Genomic DNA, 27,264 nt, shown 5'->3' with positions numbered 1-27,264 from the left:
CTCAAAATAAGAGGTCAATGCTCTGATTCAGTATCTCATCACATGCTAAAATTTGGATTTGTCCCATCATTTTATCATAAGCCTGACCTGACGTTCAAGCTTTTAAAGAAATTCCCTCCTACACACGAATATGAGGGTGGAGGGTCCAAGGTGAGCGCTTTGCACACCTGCTGCTGGGACTGCTACCAAGCAAAACATGACTGGAGATAATATGGAAATTAAGTTTCTATGTTGCCAACGTTTCCAGTTTCTTAGGTCCAGTTCTTGGGAAGATATGAATCTCAATTTTTCTTTTTCTTTTTCTTTTTCTTTTTCTTTTTCTTTTTCTTTTTCTTTTTCTTTTTCTTTTTCTTTTTCTTTTTCTTTTTCTTTTTCTTTTTCTTTTTCTTTTTCTTTTTCTTTTTCTTTTTCTTTTTCTTTTTCTTTTTCTTTTTCTTTTTCTTTTTCTTTTTCTTTTTCTTTTTCTTTTTCTTTTTCTTTTTCTTTTTCTTTTTCTTTTTCTTTTTCTTTTTCTTTTTCTTTTTCTTTTTCTTTTTCTTTTTCTTTTTCTTTTTCTTTTTCTTTTTCTTTTTCTTTTTCTTTTTCTTTTTCTTTTTCTTTTTCTTTTTCTTTTTCTTTTTCTTTTTCTTTTTCTTTTTCTTTTTTTTCTTTTCCAATTTTCCAGTTCAGAAGATTGGGAAAACAGCTTGAAAGAGCAACTTAAAATTGAGTTGTCATGAGACTAATAACAAATTGTGCACTTAAAAACAAATTAGTGATTTTTATGCCCACTTCATTACATTTGTGAAGGCCCAACATGTAAGATTTAAACACTTGAGGCTAGTAATACTACAGATGCCATTACTATGAGACAGCAATATCTGTTCATGTAGGATAAGGGCAGCAAGCCAACTTCTCCCCTTAAGTTAGACCACATTAGTCTCCCACACAATCCCCTTGAAGATATATACTCGGAGAATGGAGACTCTCCACTGACTCAGGAAATCTTGCTGCTCTACATGATTAGCATAATTTGAAGGGGTAAAATGTTTACAAAGAAAGGCAAAAACTCCCAGGATTTGAGTTTGCTGCTCTTTGTTAAAAGTTCAGAAACTAGGCAGTCATATTAATATTGGAACCATACTTTGTAAATAGCTGCCTGAAAAAGGTAATAACTCCAGTAAAAATGGGATTATTTCTACGTCTGATGGAAACATCAAAGAATTAGTATTTCCACTTCCAGATGACCCAAATATACTCATTTTCTCAGAGACCTTGTAAGAGGAATATTTGAGGATGATAGTCACAAAAGTTCCCAGAATGAGCTTCTGCTCCACACAGTTTTTTCCAGACATAATTCTGCTGTACACTATAGGCATTACACGTTGTAAGTCTTCCGTGTCTACAAATGGCAATGAAGATTCTTTGGATCTCGGTTTTATCAATACTTTTTGGAAATAGAAGCATATCATAGCACAAGGCAGAGAGTGAACAGGTAGCATCCAAACTACAGAGTTTTCTAATTTTGTCCTCCTGGGCATCTTTGACCATGAGCCTACACCAGAATACCGTACTGGGCATCGTCCCCCATCCCTCATGGCTGGTTGCAGAAACTGGAGACCAATGCAGTCATACCGATTCATTGGACTGAAGTTATAAAAGGAGCTTTGCAAAGTCAGAAAATATCAGAAGACAGAGCTATGATCCATCCATGAAAAGGCTTTATACCAGTGACTTTACCAATACGGTTTGCTTTTGCTGACTTTGTCCTGTTTGTTTTCAGTTCCTGTTCACTGCCATTTTTCAGACTATGTAACTCTGTTCCCAGAGGTAGAGATCAGTTACAGTAACACTCTGAGCTGAAAAGGATGGAAGCTGAAAACTCTCTGTCAGCTAAATATAGATACAGTTGGGTTTGCATAAATGAACTTTACCTGTAAAAGTCAAAAGCGTATAGCATACTGGGATATGTACGTCCCTGATTACCTCTCCTCAGTAACGAGACAGATTGGCAAAGCAAAAACATCCACAGACAAACCAGGTCCTAATTACATGATTGTGCCAAAAGTGAAGAGCCATAAAAAGGGAGAAGCAGTAAATTATCTCTGCTGCTACAGGAAAATAGAAAAAAAAAGTGTTTGGCTATCATGTTCTCTAGCATAGGTTTCACTTGCTAGGGTTGGTAATTTACCTGTTTTGCATAGCTTTTTGGCTTTGAGAACCTGAAGTTCTTTTTTTCCCCACTGTCCAAAACCATCCTGTCCTGGGCCCATGATCCCAGCGTGCAGACTGTGCCCACCTGCAGAACGGCCATGCCCTGCATCTACGCCGTGCGATGGAGAACCATGCAGAGATCCCTCAGCTAGCTGAGACCCGACAGGCCAAGTCCACACTGCTTTAGCACGTGTAGAGCTAACTCCAGTGCCACCCAGACATGTCATTAGACTCCCTAGACAGGAGTCCCCTGTAGTGGAAAAACATGTTCAGATGAATTAAAGTCAGTCTAAAATGGGTGGTTACAGGAAGGAGGATGCTGCTATGTCACAGGGATGCTTTGCTGAATTCCACATGAACTTCCAGTGAGTCCAAAGTTTAGGTAAACCCATTAATCTCCACAAAATTCTGTTTTCCCACATAAGAAATGGGGGTATAAATGCTCCCTTTCCTCAGAGAGAGGCCACATGGGCGAACCCTCTTACACTCCCAACAGATACCAATTGCCAAAAGCTGTAAAATCGGTGAGAAATTCACAGTCCCATTCCACAAGCATTTGGTCTTTATACCAAATTAAACCTAGGAATAAACCATAGAAATTAATGGCCGAAAGATGGGGAGTTAAAATCTCAGTGACCAAAATGACGTCAAAACATAAACCTCCTAAGGAAGGACCGGCGCTGCCTGTCGCACAGCAGCTACTCCCCGCGCTTCTCCTCTGGTGCAGAGCCTGACCTACTTGATACGTGTTCCTGCACTAAGGCCCCGGCACTAAGTATCTTAGACCCCTCAAATCGCATTCCAGACTTATAATTGCAAAGCAGCTGTCAGCCCTGAGCCCTGCCATCAAACCTCCCCATCTGTTCAGCCCATCTAGCATTACAGCAGAGGACAGCATGAAGGCTGAAACTGTATCGTATGCGAAGACAGAACCTGCGGCACTGCCCACAGGGCCAGATGAGATCACTTGCGCTTTCATGGTCTTGAAGTCTTTCAGGCTTCAGAAGAGTAGTGGGCAGAGGCCGATCAGAAGAGGGGAGAAGGGGCACAGGCAGAAGGATCAAATTCTGCAACATGACTCTGGCAGCTGAGTCAAAAAGACAGACATCCTGAGCTTCACTGGGGAGGAGATGTTTGACTTCTGGCAGAGCTGAGAATCATTTGAGAGCCCCTTAGAGGAAAACCTGATATTGTGACTTTCCCCAGCCTCCCCCCTCCACATCTCTTGCTATTAACTCTTTCTTTAGCAGTCAATTTTACATAGTCTTAAATCATCTGACCTGAAATGTATACCTTGAGCAAAACCCCAACCCGAATTGGTGTGCTATTGCTTAGACACAGTACCTGTCTCTGAGTCAAACTAAATAGTGGGCCCCATCCTATAGTCTACCAATAATATCAGCAAAGCTCCAAATGAAAGCTAATCACTTTTCAGTCTCAAGAACAACTATGGAAGTGTAGAGGAAGGACTTCAAGATTTGGCTCTGGCTGCTTTGCACTAATTCAGTTTCAGCGGAACTTACCATTTTTTTTCCAGGAGCTGGAAGTGCTTTGACTTGTTATCTTGCCAACACTTAGACCATGAACAAGCAGTGTATACAATCCACATCTCCTGACTCCCAGGGCTTTTAGATCCTCCCTGACCCCAAGCCCTAAGCCACTGCAAGCGGTCAGCAGGTGCTAAGAAGATGGGAGGAACAAAGCACAGTGCCATTCCCCTCCCATTGAAACTGGAGAAAAGAAATGTGCTGTTACTCTTCCAGTACCATCCACACCAAGTAACGGCGCAAACAGCTCTGTGCTGCGCTTCAGTGGGCCTTGTGCTGACAGATGTTCACGCTCAAGGCTACCAGGGTCACTTCCCCTACCCTGCGTTCACAGCTGGGCCCTCCTCCTTTGACCCTGCTCCTTATGCCGCCAAGTGATCTAAGTATCTTAGGCACTAAGATCCCCAAATGCTCTCAGGCAAAATGTTCCCAGCTGATCTTCCTGAGGAGTTTCTGCAGGCTGGGGACCTACCCGTGGAAGACCCAAACTCATACCACAAGCAGCATCTTGCTGACTGGAGCTCCCCATCCCACACAGCACGGCCAGGATGCTTCGTGACCTGCTGTGGCAGCAGTGCCTGGAGCCCCAATCTGCTCGCCTGGGTCCATGTGAGATCGCACGTTGCCAGAGTAACTATGCCTCCGAGCGCTCCTGCATGCGTGCGTGTGTGTGCGCGCACATGTGCGTGTGTGCCGGTGCCTGCGAGCGCCAGGCTCCCACATAGCAGCAGATTGGAGGCAGAAGCTACCATCTCACAAATTCATTTTCTGGCAGAGCACGGATGGGGGAAGGGACAAGCTCTCTTTGTCAGCCCACACAGTTACACTGAGTCCCAGCCTGGATAAGCCAAACCTCTTAAAGAGGCACACAATGTGTGTGCCGCCGGCAGCAGCTCTGCCCTAACTCCCCTGGACCAGCTGGCGCGAGGGCAGCTGTGAGTTCAGCAGCTGGGGCAGAAGGGATGGTGACGCACGGCGCTATATCTGGACATCTGCTTTATTGTTTTCTGTTTTAACCTCTGAACCTCTGGGTTCTGAGGGCCAGATCCTGACCTCTGGGCATGCCCTCCCTGCATGTGTGCATGTACCCTCCCTCACCTTCTACAGACACTGGTACAGCTACTGGTGACGGTTCTGTCATCAAGAGCAGGCTTGAGACATTGCTTACCAGCAAACAGGGATATGTGTAATCACTGCTACCAGATGCAGCAAACCACACGTTGCCCAAGTGCACTATCCTTCAAAGTCCTCCTTTGGATCCAGAGTCTGGAGCCACATAGTCAGAGGCGTCAGCCAGGACTTTCCATCTGGGGCAAAGCAAAGTGCCTCCGCAATTTACCTGCAGTACTGTGCCAAGGCTGCAGTTTGGTATTTTCATCACTCTGGTACGTGTTTCCTCCCTACCTACACATCGGCATAGTCAGAAGCTTTTGCAACCTACCCAGAAAAAACCATCCACCACAATAAGACTTTACTGCTTTCCTGAAACCCCTAAGTTAAGAAGGGCCAACATTTCCCAGTTTACTGGTGGAATCCCACTTCTGGCTCAGGAGATGTCTAATCTCAGACTGATGGAAGACTGGAGGACATAGCGGGCAAATGATCACTTTGCACCTCTTCTGAGCCACCACTGGCTAGGGCCAAAGACAGGATATAGAGCAACACAGATTTTTAGCCTAGCCCACAAAGCCTGTTCTTATAACAAATAAAGGGATGTATTTTACTGCCTGGACAGCTGTTGGCTCCACACATGCCTCCCTATTTCAAAGCGGCAATTAGGAGCAGAGCAGAAAGGGCAACATGTCCTTTACTCTAGATCTCCAGCCAATTCCACAGGCACAGGTTCCACTCACAGACAAGCAGGAATTCTCACGTTGACACTCAGGATATCAAAGCATCTGGGCAGCAACACATGTAGCAACACGTGACAAATCTGCAGCGTAAGATGCGGTTTGCTAGCACGTGTAGACTGACCTCTCCAAAACACGCTAGGAAAAACCAAGCACCACCTAGAAAAAACTTGCATCAGATCATTCAGACTAATAGTTTTAGGTACGGCTCTTTCAGGATATAACATGGGGCACTTGCAGCATGTCTGCACCATGAAGGCACTTTACTCAAGAGGACATTGCTGCCTGTAGCCTGGAAAACAGGATGATGGTGGGACACCATGAGCTGAACTGCCTCAGTTCAGGTTTGGCAGCAGCTCAGGCTCATTCCCATGGTGCAGCACTTGCCCTGTTCCCAGCCCTAAGCTGGTGGGTCCACACACATTGTAGTGAAGAGCTGGAGAGCCTGCCAGCTCAGTAGTTGCACCCTGACTGTCTTTGGGTAGTGTGTACAAGCCTGTATGGACAACTCCATGAGAAGGGAGCCAGCATGACCCAAGCTAAGTGGCCATGTGGGAGCAGGAGGACCAAGAGCCTGGCTATCTCTCATCTCAGACACAGTCATCCTGGAACAAAGAGCAGGTCTGGCTCTGAAGGACACACAGCTTAGGTTCCTGAACAAGCAGAATGGCAGCATGGACTGTACTGCCGAAACAGAGACACAAAAAGCTGCTACAGACCAGGCTGGACACTGGGAGAGAGCAGTGATCTCATGGTGCCAATCTCAGTTTGAGAACTAGATCCAGACATCCAACACACGGGTTCTGAAAATATTCCCTGATACCAGGTACTTGAGCAGGAGAGAGGAAAGCACCTTCTGCTGTCACAAATCAGGGCACAGGGCTCAACTGGACTGTAGCCAAAGAAGCACAATGGTCACATTTGGTGACATTCAGAGGACTATGTCAGTCCACCATAAACCCTTAACTCGGGACCACTGAATCAGTTCCTTACTCAGCGATTCCTGAGGGGCCAGCCATTGTTCAGAACATCTATACTGTATGTCTACAACAGCCTAACGTAGATACTGTGTGTATTGTCTATTGCGCACTCATCCTCTATAAAGGCACATGTAGTCCTCTCACATGGAAAAATATTACTGAGGAGAAGGCAGTTTGAAATTCTCACCTATCAACAAGTCATGACACAGCCCAGTCTCCAACCGTCTGTACTTGGCTTGCTGACACACAAATAGGAAAAATCTTTCTGTCGTCTTCAATAGGATTTTAGCTCATCTTAACCATCTGTTTGGCTTTTTTTTTCTAGTAACAACAAGTCCTTTTTGGAAAGTTCCAAAGATATCTATCTAAACAATCCTTATAAGTCCTTATCACCTTCATATGGGAGATGGCATCTTTCCTAAAGGCCAGTAATAGTAATTTTCACCAGTATAAAATACACAGTTTTTAAGTGCTCACTTTACAGCAAAGTTTAAACTGGGAGTTTTATAAAGAACTCTGGAAGCTGAAATTAGATTGCTTGTTCAATAAATATCAAAAGCAACTGACCTATGCCAGAGCAAGATTTCACAATTTTGTATTTTTAATATCAAAAATACATTTGCTTTCCAACTCCCAGAAAAGAAAGGATAGAAAAAGAAGCCTGGAACTGACCTACTTTCATTGCCAAATAAGTCTGTTATTGAGCCAAAAGTATTCTATCAAACTTCTTATTGTTCTTAGCAAAGCAATGCCATTTCTATGAATTCAAAATGATTTGTGAAAAGCAACCTCTCATTTTGTGACCTGCAAATTTCTACACAAGTCTTTCAAACAGTTCCAGAGCACCCAAACTTAGGAAATCACCCCTGTGAGACAGTTTCTATAATCTCCTTGATCTTTCCCACTTCTTAAAGTGATGGTGGTCACAGCTGCAGAATCCAGGCTTGCCAAATGTCAGGCTTTTATCTATGGCGCCCTTAGTATTTGATAGTTTTTCTAATCCCCAGCTTCTAAATGTATGTGATAAGCTGAGAATTTCTGCTTTGGTAAAAAAGGAAGAAATATTTTAGCTCTCTTGATTGCAAAGTGCAGCTTCAGGTTATGAACAATGGAGGCTACAACACCAGCCAACAAATAAAAATAAGTACAAACTCATTATTATTTTTAAAATGTAAATGCAAATCTCATGATCTTCTGGAGCCGTATGCATGATGCTGTGAGTGCTGGGAGTTGGGGTCAATGAAATAAGCTCATTCCCCAAAAAGTTGCTTTTACTCTTCTCAAGTTATCTCATTTCTCAGTTTAAGAGTAATTGTTCACAGGCAGGAACTGATTTTCTGGTGAGACGACAGGGTCTAGGGGAACAGTCTTAGGGCAAAGGTGTCCTACTTACTGCTGTCCAGGAGAGCACACCCTCCATAGCTGTGCCAAAAGCCCTCCCTGTCACCACGGCAGCTACCCCTGGACTTTCATACTGAGTTTGATCCCCAACCTGTGATTACATCTTTCCATCTACTGATGTCAACTGCAAAATGGGTCACTGGAGGATCTGAATAGCAATCACACGAGTGATCTTGATAATAAGGAGGGAGAACTCAGGACAGTCCCCCTTATAGCTAGGAGAAGGAGGAAGCGACCGTCAAAAGATCATGACACTCAGATAAAGATGAGGGAAAGGGAATGGGATTGGAGTTAGTATCCATCCCCCTGCAGGAAAGAACCTCAGAAGAACTTGGCCTTGCCTCTGACCCCAGAGATGCACATCCACAAGCTATGCTTAGCCAGGTGTCTCACAAAGATTCTCAGTTCTAAACATTTGTAACATTTAAAAAAAAAAGCAGACAATAATTTTTGCAAAACCTTTCCAACCTGAAGTGTGTCTTGGCTGTCTCGTATATCACTCATTTTTTTTTGGGGGGGGGGGAATTTTAACTCCCCCTTCCCATGTCTAAGAAGTCAGTAAACATCTGACTGTTTCACTGCACAGATCCCCTTTCAGGATGTGGTTCCAGCCTTGATTAACCCATAAATGCTTTGTTGGAACAAAGAATGCTCCTAGCATCCTTAGTCTTTGACTTCAGAAGTTTGTTTTGCATCCAATCTCCTTGCACACATGCACAGATAACAGAAAAATCCTAAATGTAGCTGGATTTAGCTACAAGAGAAGCAGAGGGGAAGCTATTGTTGTCAAATATCGTCAAATGACATGTACAAAAAATAGGATGCAGCTTCAGGACACACTGTCTTTGCAAGAAATAACTTCTTTTTTTTTCTTTTTTTTTTTCCCTTTTGGCTTTTAAACCAGCTTACACAAAACACGGCCCCTTTTAAAATCCCAGCAGGAACTTCTAAAAAATTAAAACTGGGCTTGTTGACACCAGGTCCCATCTTCACAGACTCCTGAAGTGAAATCGTGCTCTGTGTAGGCTGTCAGACACAGTACACAACAAATTCAGATGTTCAGAATTTACCAGGAACTTGGGACAAATCTGGAGAAATCAAAACTGTCCTAATTAGTTGGGATGCCTGACAACTCTAACATCCCATGTTCAGACCCAACGTGCAGCATAGAATACATTTCTGATGGCCACATCTCTTAGCAAGTGGTTTAGCATCACAAAGAAAACTCTCCCGTCCTCTTACTCTTTGCAATCTCCAAACAGGACACAGAAATCTCTCCAGATCTGCTTAGATAGACAAAAGCAAACTTGCACATCACATCATGGGCATTTGTGCAACCCAGTGGTCCGGGATCCTGGAGGAACACAGAGCTCCTGGAACGCTCAGAAACAGGCTTAAAACACACAGCTAACGCTGAGAGAGCTCCTCGTGAAACGTTACCCCAATATTAGTGGGGGCAATCGTTAACACCCTTACTTTTGTTCTGAGATGTTTGTGAGTAACTAGTGACCCCAACAGAAGCTGCAGCTTTGTACCTGAGGGCAAAACTGGACATTTTCTTTTCACTTCAGTATTCCTATTTCTGTGCCAGAGCATTTCCAAAGCACAGTTTTCCATTAAATATTCCAGGTTACAATATTTCCAGAAATTAATGCATAGCTCAGAGAAAGCCCTGAGGGGATCATAAAGAACATCTTCTTCTATATCCTTTAAATACCACAACGCCAAGGAGGATGCGTGCAGCGTACGCCCACAGGCCTGCACCACGGACCTGAAGACAGCCGGGCAAGTTGACGCCGCACACCTCTACACTGAAAGCCACATTTTCAGGCATGTGTGGACAAACCCTCCCTTTGCACTTTGAAGAGTGCAGGATTCCCAGGTCTCCCAGCTCGGTCAGTGCAGCCCTACCACAACTCTGTTCCCGCAGCCGCTCACTTTGCCGTGGAGCCGCTTGTGTGTGAAAACAAGTTACAAGTGCAGGTTCCCACCAGGAACTTGCGGTGGGTGTCTTCAGGCAAAGAAAAATGTCCTCCTTCTCCATGCTAATTGCACGCTTGTGATCCCCAAAAAGAGCAGCCAGGCGACAACTCCATCATGCTGACTGCTTCGCACTTCTTTTTTTTTTTTTTTTTCCTCACCCTTTTCCTCCAAACACATAATTTATTGTGCTTGAGGGAGCCTATTGAGTGTGTATCTGTCTGTAACAAGCTCCTTCTGGGAGCAGCTGGACTGGTAGACGCTGAATGGAAAGGCAGCCCGCCTCCTTTCTGAGAAGAGCAGGCAAAGGAAGGGTACTTGCCGGGGACAGGGAGTTCAGCCGGGCTCTGGCATGCAGTGGTGGCACCCGTCCGTCCCACCTCCTCCTCCCTGCGCTGCTTGAACATTCTGTGCCGCTGCTGGCTGCCCGGGATGTCACCGTGAATAAGTATAACTGTCAGATTAAATCACTGCCTGGGTGGGATCCGCTGAGCCTACGACACACATTCTGGGCACCTAAGTCAGGCCAGGGAACCTGTCCAAGAAAGAAATCTAACTGGAGCCGCTTCACATGGCAAATCAGCTTTGGGGCTATAGGATGAAGTATGTCCTGCCCTGTGTTTAAAAGGGTGGGAGGAGGAGACATATAGACTCCCTTCACTGCTAATGCACTTGCAGAACAACTGTATTTAAGCCCTCAGAGGCTCAGAGCAGGAGGATGAAGTGACAGCCATTGCTGACAAAGCAGAGCTTTGTGTGGTGGGAGCACAGTGAGCCTCTGGGCTGTAGGTAGTGATGGTCAGAGGGATGGCAAAGGTTTATTGCTGCCACTCAACCCCCAGAAAGGGCCAGACTATCTAGAAGCCTCTCCTGGTGACAGTCCTCACTGCAAGTTCTAGCTGCTGGGGAAGAAGGCATGAATTACTTCACCCTACCAAAGTACTCACAGCTGCTGGCACCGTGATGGTGCCGTCCACGCATTCTCTAACCTAGCCTGAGCTCAGGGCACATTCTCCAAAATTGTCGTTCTGTGGACCGCTGGTGGGCACACAGCGCAGAGAGCACTCATCAGGCCAGTCCTCTCCACAAAGCAGAGGTATCGGTCTACTTTCCTAACAGCTTCTGAAAGGTCTGGCCCTACTTGTCCGCACGGTTCTGTCTCTGCCACGACTCCATTTCACCAATGGTTCACCAGAGCTGTTCCCCCCATTGCTCTCCCAGACATTTCAGAAGTTCTCATCGGGAAAAAAACCACCAAAACAAACAGAGTGGTAAGCAAACATACTTGTTGAGAAAATAAGGAAAGGAAAATCATATATGGACACTCTCCCTCTCATTTGCACATTGCTTTAATGTGAAAACACGAGCAAACTTATTCTATGCCTGCAGTTTCAGCTACAACTATGTCACCACCAATTCGAAGTCCACTAATGTCTATAACATTTTCTGTTGATCTCTTTTCCTCCCACTTTAAATATTTTTCCTGTCACCAAGGGTTTCTGAAAACCATGCTGTTCTGAAAGCTGAGTTTCTTACATATATTTGCCACCTGTCTGTGAGTGGAATGCTAATTTTTGATGAGTATTTACTGCCGCGCCATACCTTAGCATGGGGAAAGAGGAGCCCCGCTTGCCCTTGCTCTGACCTTTGGTGACCGTGGCACCAGGCCAAAGATCCATCTCTGAGTGGCTTCATTCATGGCTGACTGTTTAATCAGGCAGAGCAGCACTAGTTTAAACAAACTTCCCTTGAATGTGCTCACTGAATGAATAGTAATGACCATAACACTTTATGCTAATATTGTGTCTTTCACCCAATGCCATGACAATGCTTCACAAGGGGGGACAAATTTATTTATCTTTATTTTTATGAAGACAAGTGTGGAAAAAGTGAAGTATAATAAGGTGAAACACTTCTGCAGAAGACGGTGGTGGAGACAGTGGAGCAGAACCTGACGGGAAGCCCTGCCAGTCTCTGGCTCTGACCACTACACGTTACTCCCCAAGCTGATGAAAAAATGGATGCTCCCAGACCTAACCTCAAAGCGTGCTGTTCTCTTAGTGAATCTCAACACTGCCACTGTTCTCTTACTGTCACTGAAATAAAGAGTACAAACAGTACTGTGGCTGTGTCTGTCAGCCTAATCAAAGACCATGAGGTCCTTAATTAGGACAACTGAAAGGCTGACTGACCTTTAGTCCTTCCTAGCATCCCACAGGAAAGACCTTACCACTAAGAAGCTATTTTGTGCTCCCCAAAAGCCGCCTAAGAACCCACCTGCTCCCAGGACTAAGCTCCTGCTCTGACTGTTGGTGGCTCTCAGAGGTGACAAGTGACACGTATACTCCCGTATTAGCCACACTTCTCTGGTTTGTCTGGATTCAGTTCAGCTGTCCATGGGGACTCATTTTTGACAGCTTGAACAGCCATGTGGTGGGTTTCTGTGAGCCAAGCCAAGCCAAGCAGCATGGTGCTCTTTGATAAAGGTAAGGAATGGGAAGAAGCTGATTGAGAATACATAGAGAAGAGGGCAACAACAAAATAAAGAGGGACTTCTGAACACAGAGGGAAGGTAAAACTGGGATTAAAAGGAGAGAGAACTACAGACACAAAGAGAAACTGCACACAAATGGCCACATCTGCACTAGGCACAGCACAGATCTCAGGCTGGGCTTTGCCAAGCCATCAGAGTGAAGATCCAATTAAAATGAAAGGCAGAAGGCTGCTGCCTTCAGCGGAACACTGCTCCCTCCCTATGAGATCACTCAACACGCGCCTGATGCTGTCACTGACCCTACATTGTCCCGACAAAGTCATTCTCCATGACACCCTGCAGAGGAACAGTCATTTGTAACAGGCTGGGGGGTGGATGGAAAATGATGGGGCAGGGGAAATATTGGGCCCCACAGTGGGAGGCATGAGTAACAACCAGACAACCCAAAGCATCCAGCCTCAAAGAACTGCGCACAGGGGACACTGAAACTGCAAATCTTGCTAGGTTTACAGAAAGGAATGTAAGCTTAATTTGTGGCAGTGGGAAGCCACTAGGGACTTAGGGAAATTAGTAAAAGGAGGTGTTGCCGCGCTACTTTATAGGAACTTGACATGATGTTCAAATGCTGTCTGTTGGGAGCCTGGATTACTTTATTATTATTTTTAATAACTCCAGAGGGCTTTCTTTTGCAAAGGAACTCAAGCTGAGATGGTGGGTTTGTATGTTCACTATTCATTTGGAGAGAGAATTGTTTGATGGATGCTGAAGTTTATGTTTCTTTTGCAATGAGAATTGCTGGAATGTTTTGTGGCCCAGATCTGTGTTCTCATTTTCACCACGCAGTTATGTAAGACTCTGTAATAATAAAATAATGCTGGCTTTTTAAAGGAAAGAAATGGTTGCATGTGCTCCCAGTGTGATGGCCTGCGTGTGGTATTCAGTGAACAGCAGAAGTCTGATCCGTAGGGTCCATTCTGATGGGTCTCTGACATCCATCAAGATTCTTTGTTCTACCGCTGGGAAATGAGAAGGAATCTGTGCTTCAGAAGCACAAAGGATTACTGGATTTGTGCGTGTGCTCTAGACTGTATAGATGTGAATTAACATCAAAGTGTAGATCTCTCATTGCTCTGATGTGTGTATTTTGAGGTAAAGAGAAATGGGACATTTCCAGCACTGAGAGGACCTGGTAATTTCTGCTGTTCACCTGATTTCGCTTGTGTACGTTCATTCCCTTTTTTGAACCCAATGATATTTTATTCTACAGGGGAATGGACATAAGGTCATTTAAGCTGAAATGAAATATTAGCTTGTCATCTAGTCCAAAGCATTTCACCATGCACAGCACAACTGATTCCTTTATCTCCCAATATTTCCTGTCCAGTCAATCTCTGATCTCCTGTTGTGCCAATTCCATAACTTCCCTAGGCATCTTGATCCACAGCTGAAGTACTCTACAGAAAGGTTTACCTAACATTTAGTTTAAATTACCTTGCTACAGCCTAAGTTGATTTACATCTGTTCCCTCTTCATTGACTAACAAGTATAATTGATGCTTCATTTGCTTTTCTCAGTAGTAATAGAAGGTTGCATAAACCATTTCCCAACATACTGTGTTGTAACATGGATGGGCTAACTAGATATTAAAATAAAGAGCAACAAACAATTTAAATAAGAGACTAATATTAATGCACTGCAAAGACTGGGAAATCAAGCAACACAGAATCAGGAATTCTAAAGGAACTAAATTCTGGTTTTGCCCTTCTTTGAATGCAACTTCAGAATGACTCTATTAAATACAAAGAGATTTGGGATGAGTATGTGCCAGGCTGAGAATCTGAGTTACAGTCCCAAGTGTTGTACAAAATACAGAGATTTTTTTTTTTTTATGAAGCTTTGTTCTTCAGTGAGCTTCTACTGACTGTAGTTGGTCTGTTATTCAGTTAAGCTAAATGAGCGTAAGTACATCCATGTAACAGAGATGTACCAATCTGTAGTAGGGATCTGGGCAATAATTTTATTAAGACTGTGTAGTTTCTCCATGTAGAATGACCCTATGTGTAAGTGAGGCTCAGTAGCTCAGAGTACATAGGAGGAAAACCTCCCAAGGTTCTCACATGTAGCATCCACCAAATACATCCCCGGGGAAAGCAGATTTGCTGCTGCTTTCCCATACACATGAAACAAGAATCAGCTCAAAGCTGATCAAAGCAAGAATAAGCTGCTGCTGCTCCAAGATCTTGGGAGGATACATCTAAAACCAAGGCATCTATAATAATAAGGGGTTCTGCTTTTATGTTGCTTCCAACCATGCTGTGAACATCCCCAAGATCCTTTGCCAACACGGCTGTGATGAAATGCAACAGATAAGATTTCCTCTGCCCTTTTAAGAGAAAGTTTGAAAGCCCAGGGAGCTCTGCTGGAAGATAATGGGACACAGGCTGTCTATTTTCTCCAAAGGATCAAGATTAATGACAGGCAGATGATTAATTCAAACAATGATAAAAAATTCCACTGAATTGTGACAAGATTTTATAAATTGGCTTTTCCACCTTTACAATATAGAAAATCTGAGAAGATCCATTCTCAGAAGCAATTAAGATGACAATCTGGTCCCTATCTTCAGGTTTCATCAGTTCCCATTCCAAATCTATTTGCACACAAATACTGGGAACCTGCAGGAGAAGCTGTTATATTGTAAATCAATCAGCTATCCTGTAAGACAGGAACTGAAGCCTCTGCTTTTATTAGTAGAAAGTACTGAGTCATTTGCCATAATACATGCTTCTAGGTATGATTTACTGCTTCTGCTGATCATTACAGAAAAAACCACAAATCAGCACACAGTGCCTTCCTTACATTTCATATAAATATATACTGAGAACTAGAGATGGACATAAACTGACTTTTGCATCCGAACATCCTTCCAAAGTGGGGTGTGCCTTTATACTTTGCAGCACACATTTTCCTAAGCCACAGGAGAAATGAGAGACTCAAGTTGTGACACAGACTTGAAGTGAGGGACAATTTGTGTCAGAGATGTTGATTTCTTCCGTTCAGACAAATAACTCTTTTTGGTCTCTCTGTACAATTCTTTATTTTTGTTGTGAACACTTAAAAGAGGGGCATTACATTTGCCCAGAATATAGCTAATTTTATACAGAAATTCATGGCAAATTAGAAGTAGTTTGGTTCTCTCTCTGGCATGACAGGGGAAAGAACTGGTGAACAAATAGATTGCCACGAAGGAGATTGTTTCAGTCAGAGAGACCAACCATGATTTTGTGACTACAGTGGGACCACACAGAGCTGTCACTTCAGAAAAGGTTGTACTTTGACTAGCAAGTCAGTAATGTTTTGGATTATTGCCCTATTGGTAGCTATTGTCTTCATATTAACATAAGAAGCACCACTAATTTTTTTAACAGCTTCTTATAGTCATATTATGGAAAGTATTGCTTATAAACTATATAAAATGTGGGTTTAAGAGCATATTCTCAAAACACATAACTGAATCAGTCCGCTCATTCACACCTCCTGTTCCCACCTATCTATGGTATTTCTTGGGTGCTGATGACCTTGGCAGTTAAAAGCTATTTCTATATACATGATACATAGGAAACGCATAAGAACGTTCAGGTAGTCTCATCATAATCTCATCTGCTAAAGACGTTACTTAACGCTATCTTACAACAATTTGTGCTTACAGGACTGAAGGTGAATCACTTGCCTGGAAATTGTCCTTCTCTCCTTCTCTTCTTAAAATGGGAATCTTGTTTTGGTGCGCTCTTATGCTGAGAGGGTTTGGCTGGAACTGTGAAATTTAGATTTGAATGCAAACTTCAACTACCTTACAAGCTGTTGAAATCCTGAGGTTTGTAGACAGCCAGGATGACTTGAGCTCAAATTTCCCTGAACTGTGATTATGTTTGGACACAGGGAAAGGAACAGCCTCGTGTAATACAGCATGAGCTGTTGAAACAAATCTGGATCAAGCATGCCCCGCTGGGCCTGCTACAACTGTACCTAGAGGAAGTGAGTAAGAGAAAACAGTTTCCCTGACATGACGCTTGCTCCTGTGCCCCCAGTTTGGACTGCTTTTTGCTGAGCTTTGCAGAGCAAAACACATCAGTAGCTGCCTCAGAGCAGTAGGTGTGAATTCTCTGAACCGATCCATGCACTCCCCATCCCAGAGGCAGACTGGGGAGCAGGCAGGCCAGGGGAGGAAAAGAAGGCAACGTCCAGTCCTCTACCTGCTCCTCAGCCATCCCAGAGGTCCTGTCAGATCGCCCAAAATGCTAAAAATCTGCTACATTCCTGTGGGAGCCCAAGCTGAGCCTCCCCTGCTTAAGGAACAGGAAAGGTTGGGTATCTTTGCTGCCTCCCATGAAAGCTTACTGACGTTGATCTGTTCTGTGACTATTGTTTGAGCCCTCTTTCCATCAAATAATTTTCTCATCATAATCTAATGACCTTATTCAGCCTAACAGAGTGGTACTGAAATTCATTTCCCATAGAATCTCACACCCAAACAGTATTGTTACAGGTCTCTGTGGACTTGCACTGAAATAATTTTTCCGTGTACAGTGACATTGTTGCTTCTCCCTGCAGACTTCCATTGAAACCACTTTCCTGTTATATCTCACATATTATAGTGCTGTTGGTCTCCACAGACCAACTCTCTTTGGAATAGCTTTCCATGGAATTTCCCATTTTAAATGCCATAATCAATAACCTTAGATTAGCACGAAGTTGTTCCCCCCTAAAATTTCACATTCAAACAGCATCACTTCAGTTCCCTCCAGACTTGCATTACAATCCATTTCCCATTCTAATGACATTGCAAAGGAGACGTTTTAGTTGTTGGTGTTACATTAATGTTGCAGGCAATTTACACTTCTGTGACTAGAAATTGCCGTTCAGAAGCTTGGGCCGTTTACGGGTGCCAGTCCAGCTAGACAAACTACTGACCTTTACACAACAATATTAATAATGATATGGGACAAAGTAATGCAGTAGAGCCGCAACAACTTCACTGATAGCATAGGAATTCCAAGCTGTTAACTCCAAATGATCTCATTTTTATCATGCTAGAATTTTCCCTCTTTTTGATTTTGTTATTCTTTCAGCTTACTGAAATGCTTTCCCTCACTGTGATGTCTTTGATCATTCGCTCTTCTCTTTCCTGCGCTGTATACAACTGGTACTTTCTCCCACTACTGTGTTCCATTTATCTACTGGAATGTAATTTTAAAGACACTTGCTGATGGCCGCCTCATTTGCCTCTTGCCTTTCAAAAGGAAAGCTCAAACTAACAGCCTATCCTACACCAAAATCAATTTCAGCCTGCCAAAACTAGCGACAAAGTCAGGAACCCTCAGCTTTGCTTGTTGGCTTCGTGTTTGTTTCCTCCCCACTTCATTCTGCTGTTATCTGAACCACTGAGGAGATTTAATTCCTAGACTTTTCTCTGCAAACTAGGGCCTAGAAACTTCTATTCTTTTAAAAGTCATATGAAAGTAAAAAATCACATGACTTAAGGGGCTGTGGCTTTAAGAACAACATTAGACGTGTAGATGTGGTGCTTAGGGACATGGTTTAGTGGTGGACTTGGCAGTGTTAGCTTAATGGTTGGACTTGATAACCTTAAAGGTCTTTTCCAACCAAAGTGGTTGTACGATTAAATATCTTGAAAAGCGCAGCATGAGGACATCATGAGAAGTAACTATGCAGGGACCATAACTGGTATGGTTAGAAAGTTTCCACCTGTTTCATACCCAGAGAGCACGTGAAGTGTTGGGCTGGTTCCAGTATTGCTACCTCTTATCTACAATACCATGAAGCCCTGGACTTAACAATCCTGTCCTACTAAAAAAACCTCATATTCCTGGAGAGCAGGAAGCATCAGAAAGGGCTTGTTTAAGGCTCTAAATCTGAAATATGTGTCAGAAGGGTGAAAAGTCTGATAAAAGCTTCTCTTCTTCCCTAGAATCAACAGATTTCTGTCTAGGTGAATAAAACACCTCGGCTGCATCATCCAGCATGTATTTCAGTATGTTACCATGCCCTTAAGGCTAATGTCCCTTAGAGTATATTTGGACAGAAAAATTTCCTGTTGCTGCAGCTGTACAGCTACTACTACGGGTTGTCCTGTATTAAGCATGCATCCTGTGAGCACTCAAACTATGCAACTATTTCACCCAGGGTTTCAGTCAGCCTGTTATTGTGTACATTTCTAAGGGTGATGTTTGGGTCCCCCTGGATTTGAACGAGATGTCATCAAATCTATGGCACTGACCTCTCACGCTGAAGGTATAGGTGGAAGTCTCTCAACCGATAGCAGGTTGTTGTTTGCTGGCAAGCGATCAGTTCCAGAGGGCAATGGTACACTTTGCCAATGTGCTTCATTTTCAGCCAGAGGTCCTGATCAAAGTCAGGGTCTCACCGTACCTGGCACTCTACAAAGAGGGAGAAAAGTAAAGCCTTTGCCTCAAAGAGCCTACTCTTTGAAAAAGTTCAAAAACAAGCTGCAAAAGCCAAGGCTACGGGCTAAGAGAAGAAGCAAAGCACCAATGACCAGAAAGCTCCACCTGCTCGGTGCTCTGTATGCTCATGAGGAACAGGGCAAACACAAATTCAAGCCTTTGCTCTACCTGCTTCAGGCCTTGGGTCATTCCAGTTAAATGTCCCAACTATGATTTTTATAATCAGTTTCTGACACAGTCTTTCTATTTGGGAGTTTCTATTTTGTATAAATAATTAAATACAAATTGGGCCCCAACTAGTGAAAGCGTGTGCACACAGGTGAGACAATTGCTTTACAGCCTGGCAGCAAAAAGCCAGCTGAGGTCCCTCATGCTGATTAGACAGAGTTGGATTTGAATCCTGGCGGAAGCCCGGTTGCAGGTGAGTTCTGTAGCACGTTTGCTACCAGCTATGTTGGGGTAGGGCTGATTTCCACATCTGCTCCAGCTGATACTTGACAAATCAGCATTTTTGGAAGAAGAGAGTCTATCAGAAAGCTCCTGCAGAGTCCCCTAGTGATAAGCCTGTGTAGCTGGATAGGTTAGCTACTGTCCAGCTTAATGGCTCTGAGTAAAGTCATCTTATCTCCAAATGCTGCTCAACTTCGCAGCATTAGTTGGCTGATTTCTCTCAGGCATCACAGCAAGAGCACAGCTTAGCTTGGATTTTGACAAATGAAGCCAGGTCTTATTTTTAAAAGCAAGGTAATTAGCATAATACCTCTGGTGGGGGAAACACTCTTGCAGTCATTCAAAGACATGAGTCAAAGTTTTCCAAATCCAACAGATGTGCTTTAGATAACCTATTGTTTTATCCTGGCCTATGCACTGTATGCATTAGTTGAACCCTTTGAATAGTCCTTTCTTCCATCAGTCATTCAGTTTGCCTCTTGGCAGTTCTTCCATATGACAGCACTGTGGCAGAGCTCTTCGAGATGTACATGTGAATACCTCGTCCACTTCATTAAGATCACAGTTCAGACAATGACCTCCCCAAAACCTCACACCGATCACACACTTAATAGGGTGAAAATCTTAAAGATTATATTAGGTAGATGAACATATTAGCTAAGAGTATCTGAAATTATTCTATGAGAAGCTCTAGGGAGTTTGTATTAATAGGAGAAGCAGAGCATGTGAAAAAAACCCTCTCAGTGTCACTTTGTGCCCAGCATTCAAAAACCACACACAAACTGCATATAAACTTGGCAAGTGCTTCAAGGGGCACAATCACCATAAATCTGGGGTAACACTCTAGTCTATTCAAAATGATTTTTTAAAGTACTGTTTTGTTGATGATGTCTTTGTTTTATTTCATCCGGCTTAGACCATTCTAGACTGGCTATGTTTTTCTTTTGTTTACAAAAAGTGTCTCAAAGCCATAAGTCTCTGAAAGTCAACAGGATTATTATTTCTGTGGAAACACAGCTCAAACGTGGATAGGCTGAGTATACAAGTGTAAGCTGCAAATGATGCATACGTACCCCTTAGTAGCTACAGGACTCAGTTCCCACACTTGTGCTTCCTGGAAAACTGTTCAGTTTTACACCTTGTTCCTCACTTACTACAATGGGTTATAGCGTGGTCATTGCTATCTTCACTTTTCCCTAAAAAGATGTGTACCTTTTTTTTTTTTTTTGTCTTTGAAATACTACAAACACCCCCACATACATCCAGAGCAGATTCAAAGAAAAAATAACTTAGTTATGGAAGCTAAATACCACACTAAAACCCTTCCCAGCAGCATATTTCCAGGTGACACATTACACTGGGGATACAGTTTAGGATAAAACCAGGCATAAACAGAATGTGACACAATACAGCACAGTGTCAGTGTCCAACTCCAAATTCTGCAGTTGATGGCTTTGGGAGGAGAGCATCAGAGTGACAAGCAGTATGTTGGGAATGAATTACAATTTCAGGGTTGTTTATGGCCATGGAGAAAATGAAACATTAAAAGCGTCACATGAGTTGCACTCAAGAATCAGCTTAGAAGAAAAAAAGATGCTGTTTTTCTATCGTTAAAATACGAGCATGTATGCCTTGGATTGCCCCTGAATGTACTTAACTGTAGCACCCGTAACACCTACCACTCAAGAGCTGAGTCTATCAGCCACAGGGGAAGAACATTAGGTGCTTTCTCTTCTTCCTTATAAAGAGTTTATAAAAAATTTTCTGGTCTTCTTTAACAACAAGAATATTACTTTTTGGAAAACACATAAATGAATGAGCAAAGAGATTTATTAATTGCCCAAGTCCTTCCCCTGCTTGTGGGTGAATGGTTTAGTTTAAATACCAGCAATTTTTTCTGATATGAAACGCATGTAAAAATTGGATCGCAAATGGGGTCCTACCCACCAGCAGCTCACTGACAGCTGCAATGTTGTATCTTATGCCAATCATATGGAGCAATGTAGGAGATGTAATATATATTTAAGAACACTTGGATGCTTCAGAACACAGTCAAGTGAAGAAGATAAAATAAGAGGGCAGAAGTATCTTTCAACGAGATTAATATGGCTACAGAACATATCCAGTAAAAGCATATATTATCTTCCCTACCTAAAGAGAAAAAAAAATGTTATCACAGTTTACACCGTGCTGCAATATGATTACAAGTATCTTAAGGGAGCTGGTACTGTCCCTGCAGGAGCCTGTGTACTGAGGCAATAGAAGAAACAGTGTGATGAAAATGAGGGATATATTTGGAGACATTAGAGAGCAATTTGAACAGATACTTGGTGAAGCAAATGATTCCCAGGACTGATTGCCCCTCACTGGGAGTGCTACCATTGTACTCTGTGAGAATAGAATTGGCCCTGAAAGCTTTGCACCAATGAAAAGGAGATGTAATCTCCTCTGGCACAAAATGTAGCAGTTCGGACTTATTTATTGACAAACTAAGTGTCAGCCAGCCCAGTCAAATGGAAAAGGCATTGAACAAAGGGTAAGGAACCCCTCCATCTTACCCACCTTTATTAAGTGGTTGAAGATCTGTGAGTGAAAAGCGGTAATTCCAAGTATGGCCTATGTGGGATAAGAGAAATCGACTTCTGAACAGGAACATGTCTGAAGTGGCATGTTTTAAACACTCTTACAGAGGGACATTCTTGACTCTTACTTAACCTATGAAGCACTGAAAATTACACTGATCTTGTTTTCAACCAGTATTTCCCTAGAATTAAATTATTGTCATCACGTGATGAAAATAAGCTGGATCCAACGCTTTGAGACAGTATACTTACAATGCAGGACTCATGGAAAAAATGTCAGGGGAGTACAACTCAGGGGCAAAGATTGTGTTTGAAGTCAATATTTTGTTAAGATCACATGAAATTGGTAGGTAGAGACAACAAAGCTACCATTCCTAGAGTTTAAAGCAGTTTAAAGCAATATTTACATGAAATATTTCTGCCAACTGCTGGCAAACAGTGTTGAAAACAGACAGTAATTCAGGAGAATACTCCACTTAGTGCCTGAAATCATTCTCCTGCCCAAGGCCTTTGTTGTCCACTGCTACTATCTAAAAAAAAAAAACAAACACAAAAAAAGGCAAAAAAAAAGAGCAGCTATTCACAGGGAAAACCAGGAGGCATTCTACTCTATTCTATGGTCAGTCATTATTATTGAAGTCTTACATCAATCATAAATTGAGCTGGAAAGAAGGTTTTTTTCCTGTCTAAAGATTGGTCTGAGTCACAAAATTAATTCCTAGATTCATATCCATACTTAAAATTTCCACAGATTTTGAGCCGGTCAGATAAAAGTTTGTTTGAGTCCAAATATGTACTGAAGGTAGCCCTAAGTTTCAGATCGGAGTATGAAAAGGAGTATGAATTTTCCTTACATCTGAAGAAAAGGTTTACTTGAATACACAGTTACTTATAACTACCTTGAAGTAAAAATCCACAGTATCTGTTTTCAGAAAAAGAAAAAGAAGTGTCCTGGTAACTTAAAACAAATCAATAGGTACATTTTTTTAAACTATTGATAGAAGAAAGTATTATATGAGGGCATAAACCGAAGCTGATCATAATCAGCCTTATATAGACTAAAAGTTCCATGGCTGCAGAGACTGCCTTGGGGTTATAAAAATTTAAGGTGCCAGATGAAAATCCATTGAAACAGAAGCATATTTAGGAATCATTAGGAAGTGGTTTGGACATTTGTTCAGGTTATTATTGGTAATTTGTTAGTTCTGTTTTGAGGAGAGTATCTTCTAGGAAAATGCAGCAATCCCTTCATCAGAACTTTAAGTCATTTTCTTAGACAAATCCAGATCAAAGAGAGAAGGTGTTGAAAACTAGAGTTCCTGGGTACCAACAGAGCTGTTAATGCTGCAAGCCTCGCGTGGCCTGCAGAACTGATTCCTGGACAAATCAGATTGGCTGAAGGGGACACCAGTCCATCAAAATAATAAACTGGGTAGAAAAAAATAGTAGATTTCTAGGTCTTAGATTGTTGCCACCCTTTTTCCCTAATTTACCATTTTATCCTACTGTATTGCATCTCTGTTTTGTCTTTCTTCATCAACTCCTCATCAACTGACTTTTCCTGCACATTTGCTATATTCAGTGCTGGAAGCTGACGGGATATAAGCACTCTAGCATGTTGCCACAAGATGGAGAAACGAAATTAAGTTAAAGACCTGATGAAGTGTCAAGATATGTGGTCTACATCACACCTATGAATGAAGTACTGCAGGCAGAGTTTCTCTTGTAAGTTGTTCCTTACCAGTTTTCATTTCTTTTTTCCCCAAAACAAGATTAAAAATCAAATGTTGGACAAACAACCTTTTAATTCACTCTAGAAATTGATGGTGCAGCTTTTGGACTCTGACTACATCCTTTTGTTCTTAGCATCTGTGAAGATTCTGCAGGCCAAACAAGGTTTTCAAAAACAGTCATCCAATTCCAAAGCCTTGAAAATGAACCTTATTGATACCTCGGTGGAACCAATCATAACTTAATAAGCAGCATCCTAAAGGAGAAATTCTGTCCAATTCCCTCTACGCTGCTTTGGCTTTTAAAGAAAGAACAAGGCAAAAGGCAGAAAAATGTGATTGCTTTTACTGAGCCTGTAACTCCGACTATGCTCAGAAATGAGTTGAGTGGGAAGCTCCCATTCTGGCATACCCCCTTTAAAAGACATAGCTGCATTTTAACTGAATACAGCTCCTGACTCTAATTTTGGTTTCCTTGCAGTTGGTGTCTGAATTATATCTGAAAACCAATCTCAGAACTCATCATCGCCTACACAGATACACACACACCCTCAAAATTAAGATAGGCTCAGCTTTCAATAACCTTTACCCACCGATACACTGTGTTCATTTTGACAGCTAATATTCTCACCATCAGATTAACGTTACTTAAGACTGCAGAGTGACATTTTCTGTTTCTCTGGAAAACACTGCACAGGTAACAGCAGTGCTGGTTACCTCATCTTCCTACCATCTCTACTGATTCTGATCTTGATTGGATTGCTCTAATTGACTAATATTCCCATTATCTTAGGAAAAGGCTTTAACTGTGGCATCTGTTCCATACATTTACTACAGTCACTGTTGCCAGCAATACAATACACACAAACAGTGCCTTTACAGGTGCACTCAAAGTTCAGACTAGTCATGAATTACATCTATGAATGGGAATTAAGTAGAACATTCCTTTCTAAGTACTTAGAGGTTGGCAATCAAGGCTTCATTTAGTAACAAAGGTATTAAGCCTGAAGGATTTGGCACTAAAATGGAGCTTCTTTCTGGGGCAGAGATGATTTTACTGAAACATTTGATAATTGTACTTATTATAAGCAAGGGCTGGTAGCATCAATTATTACAAAGGTTGCTTGACACTTCCCATTCATTATAAAATCCTCTTTGCAATTCCTGAAAACTTTGCCAACCTTTAGCTATCCAGGCTGAAATTTTCCATGCTGTGTGACTCTTTCTTAGGCTGATTTATTTATTGAAAGGGAAGTTTAAGCCAAAACAGTCTGCTTTTTCCAAGAATGAAACTGGAGAAAAAGACATCTTTTGGCCATGTTAAAAAAACAAAACAAAACAAAAACAAACAAACAAAAAAAAAAAGGAAGTCTCTATATTTCGGAAAAGATCCTGAAGGAGAAGAGAGTTTTTATCGTGCACGTGTCTCGTGCCGTTCCTGCGAAACTCAGGACTGTGTTTCAAAGACTTTAATCAATATTTCTTCAAGGGGAAAATATCTGCAATACTAGGTGAAAGTTTGTAAAAAAAAATAAAAAAAAATATCCATTTTCACTACAGATCTCCTTTCCCTGGCGGCACCTACACAGGAAAGGTGTGCATGTGTGTGCCAGCCCACTTATACCTCTAAGCTGAGCATGCAGCACTCAGGAATATGTTGTTGGAGCTGGGTTTTTTTCTGCGTACTCTGATTCCTAACTGTTTGAGATACATCCTGCTATTAAAGGGCAGGGAAAGATCCAGGACTCCCCTGTGCTTTTAATGACCACCTTGCTGCCAATCCAGTAACACTGATGGTGAAACTGTCTTGATGGAGAAGGTAAAAAGTACCAGACTGGTACAAAGGAAAAGAAACTGGTTGAAAGAGTTTGGTGAGGCATGGACTAGATGATGGGCAAAAACTAAGCACAGGGCTGTTTAGGTGTAAGAACTGGGGGTGGAGGGAGGGGGAAGAAGATGGAACAGCTACTGCGACGAGGAGCCTAGAAATGCACTGAGTGGGGCCTGAGAGCAGCTAGCAGAGATGGAAACCTAGGTCGCTTACACTGGACAACTTACACCGAGCGAGTATGACATCCTTTGGGTCCCTCTGTGGTCAATGGGGAAAGCACTTGCCCCACTTGATTGCTGGTCATGGTGATCAAACTAAGCTCCTAATTTGAATGGCCTTCTGGAAGAACATTTCTCATGAGGGAGATAAGCCTCCAGAGGGTAGTCAGACTCTGTGAAAAAGAAGCTGTGACAAAGGTAAGAGACAATTCATTGCCAGAGTTCAGCTGGAGAAAGGGGTTTGGGAATTCATCTGGGAGTAGGGGAACTAAGCCTTTTCTCCCTCTGCTTATCAGTCCAGGTCTCTCTTAAAGATGTATAAATGCTGCTCCTGCAGAACTGGACTCCACCCCACCCTCCACCACAGTGTTTGTATGTGTTGCTAAGTAAATCAATTAATCCACATTTTTACAGCTTGTCAGTCATCCTCTTAGAGACCTAACAGGAGACTCTAGAGTCTGATCTGCAAAACTGCTGAGCATTCACAGCTATAACTGAAGTTGGTAGGAACTATGCTTTGAATATATAAATTTTTTTGCAGCGCTGTAAACTCAGGAAAAAAAAATAATAAAGCAAGTCCCAGATACTCAAAAACCTTTGGCAATGTTTTCTCTTCATCTTCATGTCTCTGTTTGCCATCTGTCCAAGTGGGGGTGCAGTATCCCCTCACTTCATTGAGGCGTTGTGAAAAAAGATTATTTCATGTCTGTGAAGCACCCAGATACAGTAACGATGACTGCTGAAGGAAAGCTCCCAAGGAAATTAATAATTCTGTATTCAGAACAAGCTTTGAATAGTGTGCTGCAAATAAGCCATGGGGTACACACTGAACAATGAAGATAAAAGAAAATATTAAATAGCTGCTCATTAAGTGAGCAATATCCATCCTGCACTTTAAACAGAGCAGAAATTTAATAGTATGTGAGCTTGTGATTAAGGACAATAACATAATGCATATAACACAAAGGCTATAGTGAATTTGTAGCAACAACTTAAATTCTTGCATTTCCCAAGTTTTGAGTGTTTGGCTTGGCCACTTCCTGAGAATGCCAAATTCTCTTAATTTAGCTCCCCACAAAAAGGGACATAGATTAATAAAGATTAGAGAGGGGCATGGGTTCCAGAACTGGCTCATCACAAAGTCCAAGGGTGTCTGCATTCAGTTCATATTAAAGAAGAAAGCTGACCACAGCTTTTTATCTGGATCCAAATGTCCTCATATTTCAGGGACAATCAAGACTCGGTTCTGCTTTAGCACCCGCTCTACTGTGATTTTTCCTCCCTAAGTTAGGAGAGTGTTTCTATGGACCTCTTAATTATCTTGATGTTTATAAGTGTTGCAAGACTAATCTTGCCATTTAATTCTACTTATTCTTGGTTAAGTATAGAGGGTTTTGTTTAGCAACATCATTAAAGAAGTGTGATGTAGGTATAGGTCTTCCTAAGCAACTTGGCTAATTCAGGACAGAACATGTATTTTTCACTGTGAGACTATAGTCAAAAGATAGGACAGAGGACATACT

The sequence above is a fragment of the Charadrius vociferus genome, unplaced genomic scaffold (genome assembly GCF_000708025.1).
Source record: "Charadrius vociferus isolate BGI_N301 unplaced genomic scaffold, ASM70802v2 scaffold257, whole genome shotgun sequence".
Taxonomy (NCBI): Eukaryota; Metazoa; Chordata; class Aves; order Charadriiformes; family Charadriidae; genus Charadrius; species Charadrius vociferus.
This window is presented reverse-complemented; position numbering follows the sequence as displayed.